Raw genomic sequence first — 16,965 nt, forward strand, 5'->3', positions numbered from 1 at the left:
CAATTAGTAGTCACAAGGTGATGTTGGATCTCGACATTCTTATAACTTGGGTAGTAATGATGTGTTGCTAGATACCGCTCATTACTTATGCTTCTAAATGGGTTTAGGAGCATTGTAAATGTTATAAGAACCTATAGGGTCACACACAAAGGGTAATTAGATGGAGATTAGGTTCATTTGATGAACCTAAAGGATTAGGTCCATGTGATGAACCAAATTGGATTAAGAGTAATCCAAATTAGGCTAATTGAGTTGGACTCATTTTTGGTTCATGTGTTAGATTAGTCTAATTTGGACTTAGACTCATTGAGTCAATTTAATTCAATGAATAGAGATTCATTAAATTAAAAATTGACTTGAACCAATGGTTAGATTTGATCAACCATGGGAGAGAAATGGTCAAGTTTGACTTGACTTGAGAGGAAGATGAAAGGTCAAGTTTGACTTGACCATTGCCACCTCATTTGTGAGTTGGCATTAAGTGGGCTAATGATGATGTGCCACATCATCAAGATTAGCACATGTGTGTGCCACATCATGAGGGAGATCAAGAGTTATGACTCTTGATATCCTATGGAGTATAAAACTCCTCCTTTAGTGGCCGGCCACATTCAAGGGTGTTGAATGTGTTTGTGTGCTCATTGTAACTCTCATCTTCTTCCTCAAGCTCTCTCTTCTCTCCCTCTCCTCCACCTTGGCCGAACCTTTCAAAGGTGCTAGCACACCTTTTGTTTGGTTTCTCCATCTCTTGCTTGTGTGGATACACATAGAGGAGTATTTACTTTGATATTCTCGAGATCCGGCGAGCCTTGGACGAGCGGGATTAGCGAAGGGCATCGCATCCAGGGTAAAGCTCTTCTCATTGGCTTGAGAAGATCGTAGTAGGGTCATGACTAATCACAAAATTAATTAATTGCTTGTGTGTGTATATGTGATGCATGCTAGATTAGTAATTAATTAGTGCCTTAATGATTAGATTAGATCTAAGTCACGCACATGATGCACCTCCACGATTAGATTAGATCTAAATTGAGTATATGATACACATCGTCGATTAGATTAGATCTCAATCGCGTCAACTCAAAAATGCCTACCATGCCGTGATACCTATCACTACCTCGATTTTATGTTGTTGTTGAATCTGCCAAAGCATAGCAACACATATTATCTTGGTAGGGTACGGAGGAACAATCTTGGTCCCGCCTATCAACGCATGGGTGAGTACAACTCAATTAGATTGAGTAACTAGTTAACCAAGTGGATCGAGTTTAACTATAGGCATTTTCCAATGGTTGGTAGATAGGTCAAAATCACGTTTATATTAACTCTTGAGCATATTAGCCAAAGCTAACTCGAGTTTTAATATAAATGCGGATCTTGATCCTATAAACAAGAGTTGCATAGAGATGTAACTGGTAATTAGTTACCTACCGATCATACTAAGTCTTGGTCGATTTAGCCAAAGCTAACTCAAGGCGTAATATGATGTGGATCTTGTCCCACTTGAATTATAGAATTCAGTGGGAGCATCATTTAATTAAAGGCCTAATTAGATTATTAAAAGAATATGATATTTATTTTTCTGCATTTTTCTGTTGTAGATAACCATAACGTCAAATACGAACTCTTTCTCCCTGCGTTTCGTCCTTGAGAAGGACAAGCTCAATGGAGCTAATTTCCTGGACTGGTACAGGAACCTGAGAATCGTTCTCACACAGGAACGAAAACTATACGTCCTAGAGCAGCCCATTCCCGAGGCACCTCCTGCCACTACCACGCGAGCTGATCGTGATGCTTACAAGAAGCATCAAGATGACGCATTAGATGTGTCCTGTTTAATGCTCGCGACCATGAACTCTGAGCTTCAGAAGCAACATTAGTTGATGGGTGCTTATGATATGGTTGAACATCTGCGTCAACTATATCAAGGACAAGCGAGGCACGAGAGATTCGAGATCTCCAAGGCACTGTTTCAGTGAAAGATGCAAGATGGGACTCCCGTAGGCCCATATGTACTCAAGATGATTGGGTACATAGAAAACGTACAGAGGTTGGGATTTCCCCTTGGCCAAGAGCTGGCCACTGACCTGATCTTACAATCCTTTCCACGAAATTGACAAGTCATTGCCCGAGCTACTTAGCATGTTAAGAACTGCTGAGCTCAACCTTAAGAAGGTTAAGCCCAACTCTATTCTGATGGTTCAGAAACACAAGGGCAAGGGCAAGCCTAAAGGCAAGGGAAAGTCCCAAGCCAAGGGCAAAGTTAAGGCACTGAAACCCAAAGGAGGGGTTGCCAAGGATGCTACCTGCTTCCACTGCGGTCAGACCGGGCACTGGAAGAGGAACTGCAAAATCTACCTGTAAGATCTTAAGAAGAAGAGAAGTGAGACTTCCACTTCAGGTATATATATTATAGAAGTCAATCTATCTATTTCTTCATCATGGGTATTAGATACCGGATGTGCTTCTCACATTTGTACTAATGTGCAGGCATTGACGAAGGGCGAGGTGGACCTACACGTAGGCAATGGAGCACGGGTTGCTACTGTTGCTGTAGGAACTTATCATCTATCTCTACCTTCTGGGCTTGTATTAGAATTAGATGAATGTTGTTATGTGCCTACTTTAACTAAGAACATAATTTCAGTTTCTTGTTTGGACAAGAAAGGTTTTCCATTTATAATAAAGAACAAATGTTGTTCAGTTTATTTAAATGATATGTTCTATTGTAGTGCACCTCTGATGAACAGACTCTATATTCTAGACCTTGAGAACCCTATCTATAACATAAGTACCAAGAGGTTCAAGTCAAATGACATGAACTAAATCTATCTCTGGCACTGTCGCTTAGGTCATATCCCAGCTCCATAAAGATGGTTTGCTGGACTCATTTGATTTTGAATCATATAAGACATGCGAGTCATGCCTTCTAGGCAAGATGACCAAGACTCCCTTTAGTGGACACAGTGAGAGAGGGACTGACTTGTTAGGTCTTATACATAGTGATGTATGTGGCTCTTTCAATGTCACTGCTAGAGGTGGTTATAGGGTACTTCATTACATTTACTGATGATTTCAGTAGATATGGTTATGTGTACCTGATGACACATAAGTCAAAATCCTTTGAAAAGTTCAAAGAATTCAAGAATGAAGTACAAAACCAGCTTGGCAAGAGTATTAAGATACTTCGATCAGATCGAGGTGGTGAATACCTTAGCCATGAGTTTCGTGACTATCTAGCTGAGTGTGGGATTCTATCTCAACTCACTCCTCCTGGAACACCACAATGGAATGATGTATCCGAAAGGAGGAATCGTACCTTATTAGATATGGTACGATCTATGATGAGTCACACAGATCTTCTCATGTATTTTTGGCGTTATGCTCTAGACACAGCAGCCTTCATACTCAACCGAGTTCCATCCAAGGCAGTAATAAAGACATCATATAGGATATGGACTGGGAGAGATGCCCAGGTGTCTTTTATGAGGATTTGGGGTTGTGAGGCTTACGTTAGATGTCAAGTCTCGGACAAACTGGGACCCAAATCCGACAAGTGCTATTTCATTGGATATCTCAAGGAAATGAAGGGATATTACTTCTATATTCCTAGTCAACACAAGGTAGTTGTGGCTAAGACTGGGGTATTTCTAGAAAGGGACTTTGTTTCTAGAAAGACTAGTAGGAATACGTTTGATCTTAAAGAAGTTCAAGATGTGGACCATAGCACTAAAGCCTCGATGGAAGTTGAACTCGAACCACAAAGTGTTGTGGATGATGTTGTTCCACAAGGAGTTGACAACCACAACCAGTTCAAGTAGACCTACCTCTTCGCAGATCTAATAGGGTACGTCGTCAGCCTGAGAGATACTCATTGTAATGACCCGTCTTCTACTACTAAGCTATAAGGTCGGACCGTCACATTATGCTGTGCTAAACTATATCCATGACCATCACTAAATCTAGATGCGGAAGCTGTACTAATTAAAAACTTGGCTAAGATATTATCATTTCTTTATTCTATGTGTGCTAAGGGGTGTAATCTAACTATTCATGACCTATTTTACATCCCCCATGGTCAAGGAACTGAACTAAGGGTAACCCGGCTGTTATCAGGCCTCCCAATCGATCCACGGATCGATTGGAATGGTCTAATCGATCCAGTGATCGACTCAACATGCTACTGTATGCGGAACTTAGGTTGGATCGATCCAGTGATCGATTCAGCACGCTACTGTGCTCGGGCAATATTCTGGATCGATCGGCTGATCAATCCAGACTGGCCAATCGATCCAGTGATCGATCCCAGGGCTTTCTGTTCGTGACAGAAGGCATCCGGATCGATCGGCTGATCGATCCAGGAGCTTACTGTTCGCGGTACGAACTTCTCAATCGATCGGCTGATCGATTGAGAAGCCTCCAATCGATCGACCGATCGATTGGGGTTTCTGATTTCGTACCACAAGTCTGATTTCAGTACTGTTTCGTGCCTCATTCACACATACGAGTTCTAAAATGACTGGGAAATATTCTAACATCATATAACCAATGTTCTAAGCATGATAGAGTGCATAATCTACTAGTTCATGGCATTTAACATACTAAGGTGCGGAATAATAAAATGCTAACTATTCTAATGTTCAAAACAAAACTCGTTGCAATTCCCTAAGATCTTTGTTCCAAGTTCCATCCACACACATCTTCATCATTGCATTGACCTCCAGCCTCCGCTAATCCATCTTCCCTTTACATTTATCTACAGTATAAGGAAAAATAGTATCTGTAAGCTTGAGAGCTTAGTAAGAAACCATCTACCTCACTAAAACATGCACACGATGCAATTTATGTTTTTAAAACATGCTATTTGGAAAAACATACTGAAAATGCTAAGCATGGCATGGCATACAACACATAGGACTAAGAAACTGATCATGACAATAAGAGCTAATCATAAACTATTATGTCGTATCAATAGAAACTAAACTGATACAAAAGCTGAATTAAGCTAATACTAATCCGATGCTAAGCTGTACTGAACTCACATAACTACTTTGTGATGTTTGAAAACTATATTCATAGGTAGATTAAAATAATAATCATGCTACTGTTTGAGCCCGGCAACTGTACTTGCTATGCGCGCATCCCTAACTAGACCCGGGTTTGCAAGTCTCGAATTTAGTTGGGTTACTAGGTTAGCTGAACCTAGGGACGACTATGGGAGCCCAACCCAATGGATATCTAATCCAGTACAGTGCCATTGCTAAAAGTAAAATACTAAACATAGCTAATATTTCTTGTCTTGCTTTTACTAGGTTATCTAAACCTAGAACTAGGTTATCTAAACCTAGAACTAGGTTGTCTGAACCTAGAGGCGACTGAGGGAGCCCACCCATTGGATATCTAGTCCCATAAAAGCTGTAGCAAGACTACATGAGCTGTAAAATGCTTCTATTGCATTTATCTAGGCTATTAAAATGCCCAAGGTGGCATTTACCTGAGCTACGCATTTAATCGAGCACTCGGTGTGCGCTAATGCACACCCTGTGTGCCAAAAACTGCATAAAATTAAACTAATGCCTAAACATCATACGGAAGCTACTTATACTGCAGGTGAGGGGTTTCTTACCTCCTGTTCAGATTTTCTTACAAATCTAATCGCTAGGCTTTCCGGAGGAGAGATCTCTTCGACGATCTTCTCACGTCTATGTGTTCCTCTCGCGGAAGGGAGCGTCCTCGTGGCCGAGATATCGCCGGAAGGTGTTCCTCTTGCCCTTGGGACAGAAACCCTAGCCTTGCTTGGGGTTGGCACCGAGAGGTGAGGGAGGTAGGGAGAGGGCGGCGTGACTAGGGTGAGGGAAGGGTTTTTCCTCGTTTAAGAAAATAACAATTTCTCACTTAAATCCCTATTTATATTTAGGAATTAATTCACCCAACTCTAACTTAAATAAAATTGTTTCCCTTTCCTTTCAGCATGGCCCTGCTGGGTTCACTTGGTTACTAGAGTCCACCATAAGGTATAGAGTTCGCTAGGTCTCGGGTTCAATTCCCGCGTAGGCTATTTTTGTTTTCTATTTATTTTTACTACTTCCGCTACTCTAAAAATTCTGTAAAAATATCCTAAAATTCCATAAAAATACTAAGATATTTCTAATAATTATTTTGAGAATTTTTGGGCGTTACAATCCCCCATACCTTATAAAAAGTTTATCCTCAAACTTATAATAACTCTGGGTACTTCTGCCTCATACTAGCTTCTGTCTCCCAAGTTGCCTCTTCTGCTGAGTGATTTTCCTAAATGACTTTTACTAATGTTATCTGAATAGGCCGACTATCATAGCTGAGGTCTTCGCGGACTGGTACCGACTGGGGCTCAATCATCTGGGTGGCATCTGGGATATGCTTCTTCAGCATAGAGACATGAAATACCATATGGATGGCTGACATCTCCTATGGTAGCTCTAGCTCATATGCTACCTTGCCAACTCTTCTAGTGATAAGGTATGGTCCCACATATCTGGGACTTAGTTTGCCCTTCTTCCCAAAACGCATTACTCCCTTCATGGGAGCTACTCTGAGGAACACTGAATCCCCAACTGAAAACTCTAAGGGTCTGCGCCGTGTATCAGCATAGCTTTTCTGACGGCTCTATCCTCTGGCGGATCTACTGTATAGCTGTTGTGGTGTCTGCTACTAGATCTGTCTGAAGTTCTAGTTCCTTCTGTTCACCACTCTCATACCAGCAGATTGGAGATCTACACCTCCGTCTATAGAGAGCCTCATAAGGTGTCATGCCGATGGTGGCCTAATAGCTGTTGTTGTATGCAAATTCTGCTAAGCTCAGATATTTGTACCAACTTCCTTTGAAATCTAGGGCACATGCTCGGAGTATATCTTCGAGTACCTGATTTACTCGCTCTGTTTGACCATCTGTCTGAGGATGGAAGGTTGTGCTAAACTTTAACTTAGTGCCCAATGCTGACTGTACACACTCCCAGAAGTGTGATGTGAACCTACTGTCTCTGTCTGAAATGATGGTTCATGGGACTCCATGCAGTCTGATAATCTCCTTGAGATACAACTGAGCTAGCTATTCCGTGGAGTAGGATATCCTGATAGCTAAGAAGTGGGCTGATTTAGTCAACCTGTCGACTACTACCCAGATGGTATCAAAACCATTCGTGGTTCTGGGTAGTCCCACTATGAAATCCATAGAAATATCCTCCCACTTCCATTCTGGGATCTGGATAGGCTGCAGAACTCCTCCTGGTCTCTGATGTTCTGCCTTAACCCTCTGGCAGGTTAGGCAGGTGCTGACATATCGCGCGATGTCTCTTTTCATCCCAGACCACCAAAAATGTTTCTTTAAGTCCTGGTACATCTTGGTGGAGCCAGGATGCATCGCATAGGGAGTCTTGTGAGCCTCATCTAAAATCTTCCTCTTTAGTTCCTCCTAATCTGGAACACAGAGTCTGTCACCGAAGTATAATACCCCACTATCGGACACTCTGAATTCTCTACTTTCTGATTCTGCTATCCCTTACTTGATTTTCTGAATTTCAGGATCATGTCCCTGATCTGTCTGGATGTCACTAAGCAAGGTAGACTCTAATGTCATAGTAGAGAGCTGCCCAACTATGAGTTCGAGACCGAAATCTATGATCTCTTTCTGTAGGGGCGGTGACATGGCTGCTAGCGATAATAGGGTAGCACTGGACTTCCTGCTAAGTGCGTCTGCTACCTTATTGGCTTTCCCTGGGTGGTAGAGAATGTCTATATCGTAGTCTTTGACCAGCTCTAACCATCTGCGCTGTCGCATATTCAGATCCTTCTGAGTGAAGAAATACTTCAGACTCTGATGATCTATATACACTCTACACAGAGCTCCATACAAGTAATGTCTCCAAATTTTGAGAGCGAACACAACTGCTGCAAGCTCAAGATCATGAGTAGGATAGTTCCTCTCATAGTCTTTGAGTTGTCTGGAGGCGTAGGCGATTACCTTGCCATCTTGCATCAGTACTGCTCCTAGTCCCAATTTAGAGGTGTCACTATAAATGTCAAAGTTGTCTGTGTTTTCTGGTAGAGTCAAAATGGGAGCACTGGTCAATATCCTCTTTAGCTCACTGAAGTTGTTCTCACAGTCCTCTGTCCACTGAAATTTTCTGTTCTTCCTGGTGAGAGCTGTTAGTGGGGAGGCTATTCTGGAGAAGTCCTCTACAAATTTTCTGTAATAACCTGCTAATCCCAGAAAGCTTCTGATCTCACTAGCGTTCTTGGGTCTTTTCCAGGTACTCACAGCTTCTATCTTACTGGGATCTACCATGATACCATCCTTTGAGATGATGTGACCCAGGAAGGACACCTGATCTAACCAAAATTCACATTTCATGAACTTGGCGTACAACTGGTTCTGCTGGAGGGTCTGCAATACTATTTGCAGGTGCTCTGCGTGTTCTTCCTGAGTTCCTGAATAGATAAGGATGTCATCGATGAATACGATAACGAACTTATCTAAGTATTCTCTGAATACTCTGTTCATAAGGTCCATGAAAGTAGCTGGAGCATTTGTCACACCAAAGGGCATGACTACGAACTCGTAATGTCCGTATCTGGTTCTGAATGTTGTCTTGGGTATATCCCCTTCTTTAACTTTCACCTGATGATAACTTGATCTGAGATCTATTTTAGATCGAACAGGTCATCTATTCTGGGAAGAGGATACCTGTTCTTGATTGTGACTTGGTTCAGCGCTCGGTAATCTATACACAGGTGCATGCTCCCGTCTTTCTTCTTCATGAACAATACAGGCGCTCCCCATGGTGAGTGACTAGGGCGTATGAAGCCCTTGTCAAGCAGCTCCTGTAGTTGCTCATGAAGTTCCTTCAGTTCTGCTGGAGCCATGCGGTAGGGCGCTTTGGAAATAGGATTGGTACCGGGAATGAGCTCTATCTCGAATTCAATCTCCCTGTCTGGTGCTAAGCCTGGTAACTCTTCAGGGAAGCATGCTGGGTAGTCACATACGACTCGGACCTCTACTAACTGTTGGTCCTTGTCCTGACTGGTACTGACTATGTGTGCTAAAAATCCCGTACATCCTGAATCCATTAATCTCTGTGCCTTCATAGCCGAGAGAAACTTCTTGGCCTTTCTCTTGGGTTCTCCGAGGAACTCGAACCGTGCTTCTGCTTCAGGTTGGAATACGACTTTCTGTTTACGGCACTCTATAGAGGCACCGTATCTGATCAGGAAGTCCATTCCAAAGATGACCTCATAATCAGTCATATCTAACACTATCAGATCACAAAAGAGTTCTCTGTCTGCTATAATGACTGGCACTGCTCAGAGCCAGTGCGTGGATGCCATAATTTCTCCTGAAGGTAACATCGTCAGAAACTGACTACTGAGTACCTCTGGAGGTATTGCTAACTTCTCGGCAAATGTCCTGGATATGTATGAATGGGTTGCCCCAGTATCGAATAAGACAGTTGTACTTTGCTGTAATATACTAATCTGACCTGAAACAACTGTCAAGGCATTTGCTACGTCCTCTCTGGTGAGTGAGTAGATCCTCGCATTGGTCGTAGCAGAAGGGCTTCTAGTCTGCCCTGGCTGATGTGTGGACCATCTAAAGCCGCCTGCATCTGATGTAGTTGTGTTGGCTGACCTCCATACTGTATCGGCTGTGGTTGAGGAAGACTTGTCTTGTTTGGGCACTGCTTAGCCATATGCCCTTCCTGTCCACACTCAAAGCATCCTCGTGTGCCCTTACGACAAACTCCAGGATGGAATTTCCCATATGTAGCACACTTGGGATAACTGGGTTGTTTACTAGCTGGTCCTCCTTTTGGGTAACTCCCTGGTTTGCACTTGTTGTTAGAGTTCCCTTTCCAGTTAGAGCCGTGGGAGCTGTGACCCTGGTGTTTCTGAGTGCCTGAGCCTCCTTGTCCTTTGGACTCTGAGAGGACTTGCTTCTACTGCTTGATATTATTCTGGTAGTGCTCAGTGGTCAGAGCACTGCTGACTAGTTCTTCGGTGGTTTGCGGCCTATGAATGCCGTCAGCCACGTTCATCGCTATTTCCGGCCTCAGCATCTTGAGCATCAACTGAACTCGTTCTTTTTCTATGCTGACTAGTTCAGGGCATAGGCAAGCCAATCTGTTGAATTTCTTCACAGCTTCCTCCACTGAAAGGTTGCCCTGGCGAAATTCAGTGAACTCGTCGTAGTGACGGTTCGTGACCCACATGTGAAAGAACTCCTCAAAGAATTCTTTCTCGAAGTCAGGCCATGTCATCTGGTTTACTGGGCGCTTCGCTCTAATTCTCTCCCACCACATACGTGCATCTCCTGTCAGACAGAAGGAGGCGCACTTCACCTTCTCATGTTCTGGCCAGTCCAGAAGCTCCATCGTGCTCTCCAGTGTTTTGAACCAGGCCTATACATCCCATGGTTCACTAGTGCCTGAGAAATTCTTTGGCTTGACTCTCTGCCACTGGATCAGATAGGGTTCTCTTCTTGCCTCTGTTGCTGGGGCTACTGGTGTTGTAGGCTGGACTGGTGGAACCTCTAAGACTACTGGCGTTGCTAAGTTTGGTTTCGGGGTGACTGTGAGAGTATTCTGCTGATTAGCCTTTAAGATGGCTATCTCCTGTTGCTGTTAGATACTATCATAATTGCATAACTACTGTTATCATGTTAGATACTATCATAAATAACCATGCTTTAGTTATCTCTAAACATGAAAAACAAGAAACATAAATAAAGTGAGAAATGTTCTTACTTGGAAACTGCAGGTTCAATGCTGATGTGTGTGTAGGAAGTATAGAAACTGCTTTGATACCACTCTGTAATGACCCGCCTTCTACTACTAAGCTATAAGGCCGGACCGTCACATTATACTGTGCTAAACTATACTCATGACCATCACTAAATCTAGATGCGGAAGCTATACTAATTAAAAACTTGGCTAAGCTATTATCATTTCTTTATTCTATGTGTGCTAAGGGGTGTAATCTAACTATTCATGACCTATTTTACATCCCCCATGGTCAAGGAACTGAACTAAGGGTCTCCCGGCTATTATCAAGCCTCCCAATCGATCCACGAATCGATTGGAATGGTCTAATCGATCCAGTGATCGACTCAGCATGCTACTGTATGCGGAACTTAGGTTGGATCGATCCAGTGATCGATTTAGCACGCTACTGTGCTCGGGCAATATTCTGGATCGATTGGCTGATCGATCCAGACTGGCCAATCGATCCAGTGATCGATCCCAGGGCTTTCTGTTCATGACAGAAAGCATCCAGATCGATCGGCTGATTGATCCAGGAGCTTACTGTTCACGGTACGAACTTCTCAATCGATCGGCTGATCGATTGAGAAGCCTCCAATCGATCGGTCGATCGATTAGGGTTTCTAATTTTGTACCACAAGTCTGATTTCAGCACTGTTTCGTGCCTCAATCACACATACGAGTTCTAAAATGGCTGGGAAACATTCTAACATCACATAACCAATGTTCTAAGCATGATAGAGTGCATAATCTACTAGTTCATGGCATTTACATACTAAGGTGCGGAATAATAAAATGCTAACAATTCTAATGTTCAAAACAAAACTCGTTGCAATTCCCTAAGATCTTTGTTCCAAGTTCCATCCACACACATCTTCATCATTGCATTGACCTCCAGCCTCCGCTAATCCATCTTCCCTTTACCTTTATCTGCAGTATAAGGAAAAATAGTATCTGTAAGCTTGAGAGCTTAGTAAGAAACCATCTACCTCACTAAAACATGCACACGATGCAATTTATGTTTTTAAAACATGCTATTTGGAAAAACATACTGAAAATGCTAAGCATGGCATGACATACAACACATAGGACTAAGAAACTGATCATGACAATAAGAGTTAATCATAAACTATTATGTCGTATCAACAGAAACTAAACTGATACAAAAGCTGAATTAAGCTAATACTAATCCGATGCTAAGCTGTACTGAACTCACATAACTACTTTGTGATATTTGAAAACTATATTCATAGGTAGATTAAAATAATAATCATGCTGCTGTTTGGGCCTGGCAACTGTACTTGCTATGCGCGCATCCCTAACTAGACCCGGGTTTACAAGTTCCGAATTTAGTAGGGTTACTGGTTAGCTGAACCTAGGGACGACTATGGGAGCCAACCCAATGGATATCTAATCCAGTACAGTGCCATTGCTAAAAGTAAAATACTAACCATAGCTAATATTTCTTGTCTCGCTTTTACTAGGTTATCTAAACCTAGAACTAGGTTGTCTGAACCTAGAGGCGACTGAGGGAGCCCACCCATTGGACATCCAGTCCCATAAAAGTTATAGCAAGACTACATGAGCTGTAAAATGCTTTTATTGCATTTATCTAGGCTATTAAAATGCCCAAGGTGGCATTTACCTGAGCTACGCATTTAATCGAGCACTCGGTGTGCGCTAATGCACACCCTGTGTGCCAAAAATTGCATAAAATTAAACTAATGCCTAAACATCATACGGAAGCTACTTATACTGCAGGTGAGGGGTTTCTTACCTCCTGTTCGGATTTTCTTACAAATCTAATCGCTAGGCTTTCCGGAGGAGAGATCTCTTCGACGACCTTCTCGCGTCTATGCGTTCCTCTCGCGGAAGGGAGCGACCTCGTGGCCGAGATATCGCCGGAAGGTGTTCCTCTTGCCCTTGGGACGGAAACCCTAGCCTTGCTTGGGGTTGGCGCCGAGAGGTGAGGGAGGTAGGGAGAGGGCGGCGTGACTAGTGTGAGGGAAGGGTTTTTCCTCGTTTAAGAAAATAATAATTCCTCACTTAAATCCCTATTTATATTTAGGAATTAATTCACCCAACTCTAACTTAAATAAAATTGTTTCCCTTTCCTTTCAGCACGGCCCTGCTGGGTTCACTTGGTTACTAGAGTCCACCATAAGGTATAGAGTTCGCTAGGTCTCGTGTTCAATTCCCGCGTAGGCTATTTTCGTTTTCTATTTATTTTTGCTACTTTCGCTACTCTAAAAATTTTGTAAAAATATCCTAAAATTCCAGAAAAATACTAGGATATTTCTAATAATTATTTTGAGAATTTTCGGGCGTTACACTCATTTCTCTTGTCTGACCATAATGATGTTGCGCTCATTGAGGATGAGCCTACCTCCTATCAGGTAGCTGTGATGAGACCAGATTCTGAGAAATGGCTAGAGGTCATAAGATCCGATATGGAATCCATGTACACTAACCAAGTATGGACTTTGGTTGATCCACCTGAAGGGGTCAAACTCATTGGGTGTAAGTGGGTCTTTAAGAGAAAGACTGACATGGATGGACTTATTTATAAGGGTCGCTTGGTAGCTAAAGGTTTCAAGCAAATTCATGGTATTGACTATGATGAAACCTTTTCTCCAGTAGCGATGTTTAAATCCATTCGGATCATGCTTGCTGATCCTGTCCGAATCAGGGGTCAACGAACGCTGGGGATGTGGCGCTCCCTGCTGGATCCTCGAGTGCTCCGGCGAACCTGCAACAAAATCGAGCCGGGAGGGGTGTCCCGGCGACGGCCCTCCGACGCTCAAGTCAGGCGAGGAATAACAAAGAGGTGGCTTAGAAACAGAAGACCCGTCTGTACCTCCGGTGAAAAAATGGAGACCTTATATAGACCTCTCGAAGGAGCTTGGGCACGCCAATCAAAGCAATCACCTGCTTTTGACCATGCCCAGGTATGGGTCTGTCAGAAGGGCATCCATAAGGTCATACCGCTACTGTACCAACCTCTCCATGATGTGACGGCTAGATCCTGCAGCGTGAAATCTTGTATGCGGCATAATCATTAGGCGGGCCTGGCGACATCCCATATCCGAGCCGAACGAATAGGCCTCTATCCTCGCCCTTATCACGGCGAGCGGACCACCCGCTCGGCCCCGTTCAACGGGCGGACACCGCCTTGGCGTCGAAAGCAAGCCGATGGTGGGTTATATCTCGCCTCGGACCCGCTCTTGCTTACATAGTCGACCCTCCATCATCATCGCGAGCTAGGACCCTTGAGTGGGTCCCCATTCTTACCCGGATCACTTGCCTCCCTTAAGTCTAGTCGAAGGAGGCGGTGAGTCGTGGCCGAACTATGTCGGCCGGGTGTCGCCTCGTCGCCTGCCGCTTATAATATCCCTTGGCGTTCGGCCCTTATATGCCAAATCGGCTTTTCGTTTGAATGTCTTAGCGCTCAGGAGATGTTTGCTTGTCTAAATCTTCTAAAATCATAAATCCTTCTCATTAAGTCGACAGTGCGCGCGAATTAGCGCGCTCGGTGACAAGCGCCACGTGGCTCTTCTCGCGCGGTGATGATCCGTCTGATGGGGCACGCTTTTTTGAAATGGGCGGTCCGATGGCGTCCTTGTTCGTGACTGGATCGGACGGTGGAGGCCAATCGACTTGGTCGTATAAAGCCTTAGTCCTCCTCCTCTGCCGCATCTTTGCTCGTGCTTTGTCCTCCACAATCTTCTGGCTGCCTCCGCGATCAGTTCCCATTTTGGCGTACCATCTCCGCGATCTTCTCGCACTCTCCTTAGTGAGCCTTCTTTCCTTGCTTACCGGTCTTTCCTAATCGTTTCACCTCTCTTCGTTGCTATCCTTTTGTCTCTTGAGATGGCGAGCTCTTATCCGAACCCGCCGAGTTCACGGTCCATGGTATATGAGTATGGAAATAAATTTGACGAGGAGGCGCTCGGCGTCTTGTTCGGACGTCTGGGATCCGGACGACCATGAAATAGTTATAGAGCCGACCGTCGGCCCATACCACCGCCGATCGGTACCATTTGCTTTTCTAGACCAATTCCAAGGCGGCCTTAGATTTCCTACCCATCCATTTATTTTGGAAGTTTGTAATTATCTCGCTAGCATCAGGCCAACTTGTTTCCTTTAGAGAATTTCTTTAAAGCTCTTTAAGCTTGTATAGTATTCCACTTGACCCCAAAATATTCCACTTCTTCTTCTAAACAATCCGAGTTGGGCACCTTTTTTTCAAAGTAGGATAGGCCTCAAATTTTTGATAATATACGACCTCAACACACGGAAGGTTTTCTTCTATATACGACTTCGATCGGCCATCAACTAAATGGCGGACCGTTATGGCTTGTGCCGTCCTCACGAGTAGCAATTCGAACTATTCAATCAGCCACCTACGGGCAAAGTTTGTCGTCAGTGTACAAAATCGACCATTGCTTCTCAAGGGTGTTGTACATTTTGGATTATCTCCCGGTTCGGTCTTCCCACCGCGTAGTAAGGACTCTTTACTCACTTAGCCTTTTTGTCGAGTTTTAATTTTTCTCTGCGGTGAAGTCATGTGGCGCTCAAGGCTCTTGATCATCTGAAATTGGCCGTGGAGATTGAGCGGCTACCAAAAAGAACTTCGGCGTGGGGTCTAATCCCACGTGGCGGCTCTACGGAGAGGGGCGCGATCCGCCTACAAAGCAGCTTCTCCATCCGTTTCAACAGAGGTTGAGGCGGATCCCTGTTTCTCTGCCGGTAGAGGAGTTCCCAGTGGGATTCACCACAGGAAGTTCGGTAGCGTCGAAGAGACCCGACCTCCCCAAGAAGGCGAACGGCGGATCGAGGTCGCCGCGATCTGGTCGCGCCGTTGCGGTCGGGACCCCCGTGGCCTCGCCCACCGCACAGCCCTCTGGCTCTCCTCCACTGACTCGTCGTCGCTTACGACGGTTGGGCGAGACTTCAACCATAGGGGAGTCCTTGGGCCAGGCGACTGCGGCTGAGGAAGTGCCGGCCGGCCACCCGACCATCAAGACTACCCTTCGATTTCCATCGGAGGAATATTTACTGTTTGCCGATCGGCCATCAAGCCCCGTTCATGAAATAACCCTGACGGGTCCGCTCGCCAAACTTTTCGAGGACGCCCAGATTCGGGTGGCCCTCATGACGCCCAAGCAGCTCGGCGATAACCATATGCAGCAAGCCACTCAGGTAGGTTCGTTTTTCTTCCTGTGCCATGCTACTGTTCAATTCCTGACTTTGTTATTTTCCTCACAGCATTGGGCGGAGCAAATCGCCACCAGCCATCGGCTGGCCGAGCTGGAGGACCTCATGGAAAAACTCCAAGTCTCGGGGGGTCCATCGGCTGAGCGGGAGAAACAAGCCCGCGAGGCCGAACAGAAGAAGGCCGCCGACCTGGCTACAGAGGTGGCTCGACTTGAAGGCCTGGTGAAGAAATGGGACGCAGACGTGAAGCGCGCCAGTAGCCGGAAGAAGCGGGCGATTGCTGATCTGGATAAGATGAAAGTTGAAGTCCGAGCCCTAGATCAGCACTCTAAGAATCTGGAAGTCCAACTAGCTGCCGAACGGGATGGGCGCTCTGCTGAGCGCACTAAAGCGGAGGTGGACCAGAAAGTCCTCCAAGATTCACTAATTGCCTCCCGAGCGGCTTTCAGGAAGTACAAGGAAGGGGAGCCGAGTCGCCTAGCAGCAGCGCGCCAAGAATACCTCCGCTCGGAGCGGTTCGGCGAAAAGTTCGGTGGCAACATCTCCTCCACTTTCGCCGAGGCGGTCAAGGTCACCATGGCATACTTGAAGAAGGGGGGGCACCTTCCTGCTGACCTGAGCATTCCCTCTTCAGATCTGGTGGCTATGATTGACGATATCCCGGACGCCTTTTTTAATTTTGAAGACCCGGAGTGAAGCGAGTTCTCCCCAGTACTTTCTGTATTTCATCTGCTGATGTAAAATTTTTGCATGTGCCGATCGGCGTAATTGTCTTCTTTTGCCTCTATTTTTGCTTGCCCTTCATTGCCGTTTTTTGTCTGTTTGGTGCTTATTCGTAGAATCAGTTAAGCTCCACGTGTTCCCCACTAGACGACCGATCGGGTTAATCAGTTGACTTGTTTTCCTCGAAATCGTTTAGCGCTTGGCTATGCTGTTTGCATTCAGTGAATGCGAA

This window comes from Zingiber officinale, chromosome 9A (genome assembly GCF_018446385.1).
Source record: "Zingiber officinale cultivar Zhangliang chromosome 9A, Zo_v1.1, whole genome shotgun sequence".
In the NCBI taxonomy this organism is placed as follows: Eukaryota; Viridiplantae; Streptophyta; class Magnoliopsida; order Zingiberales; family Zingiberaceae; genus Zingiber; species Zingiber officinale.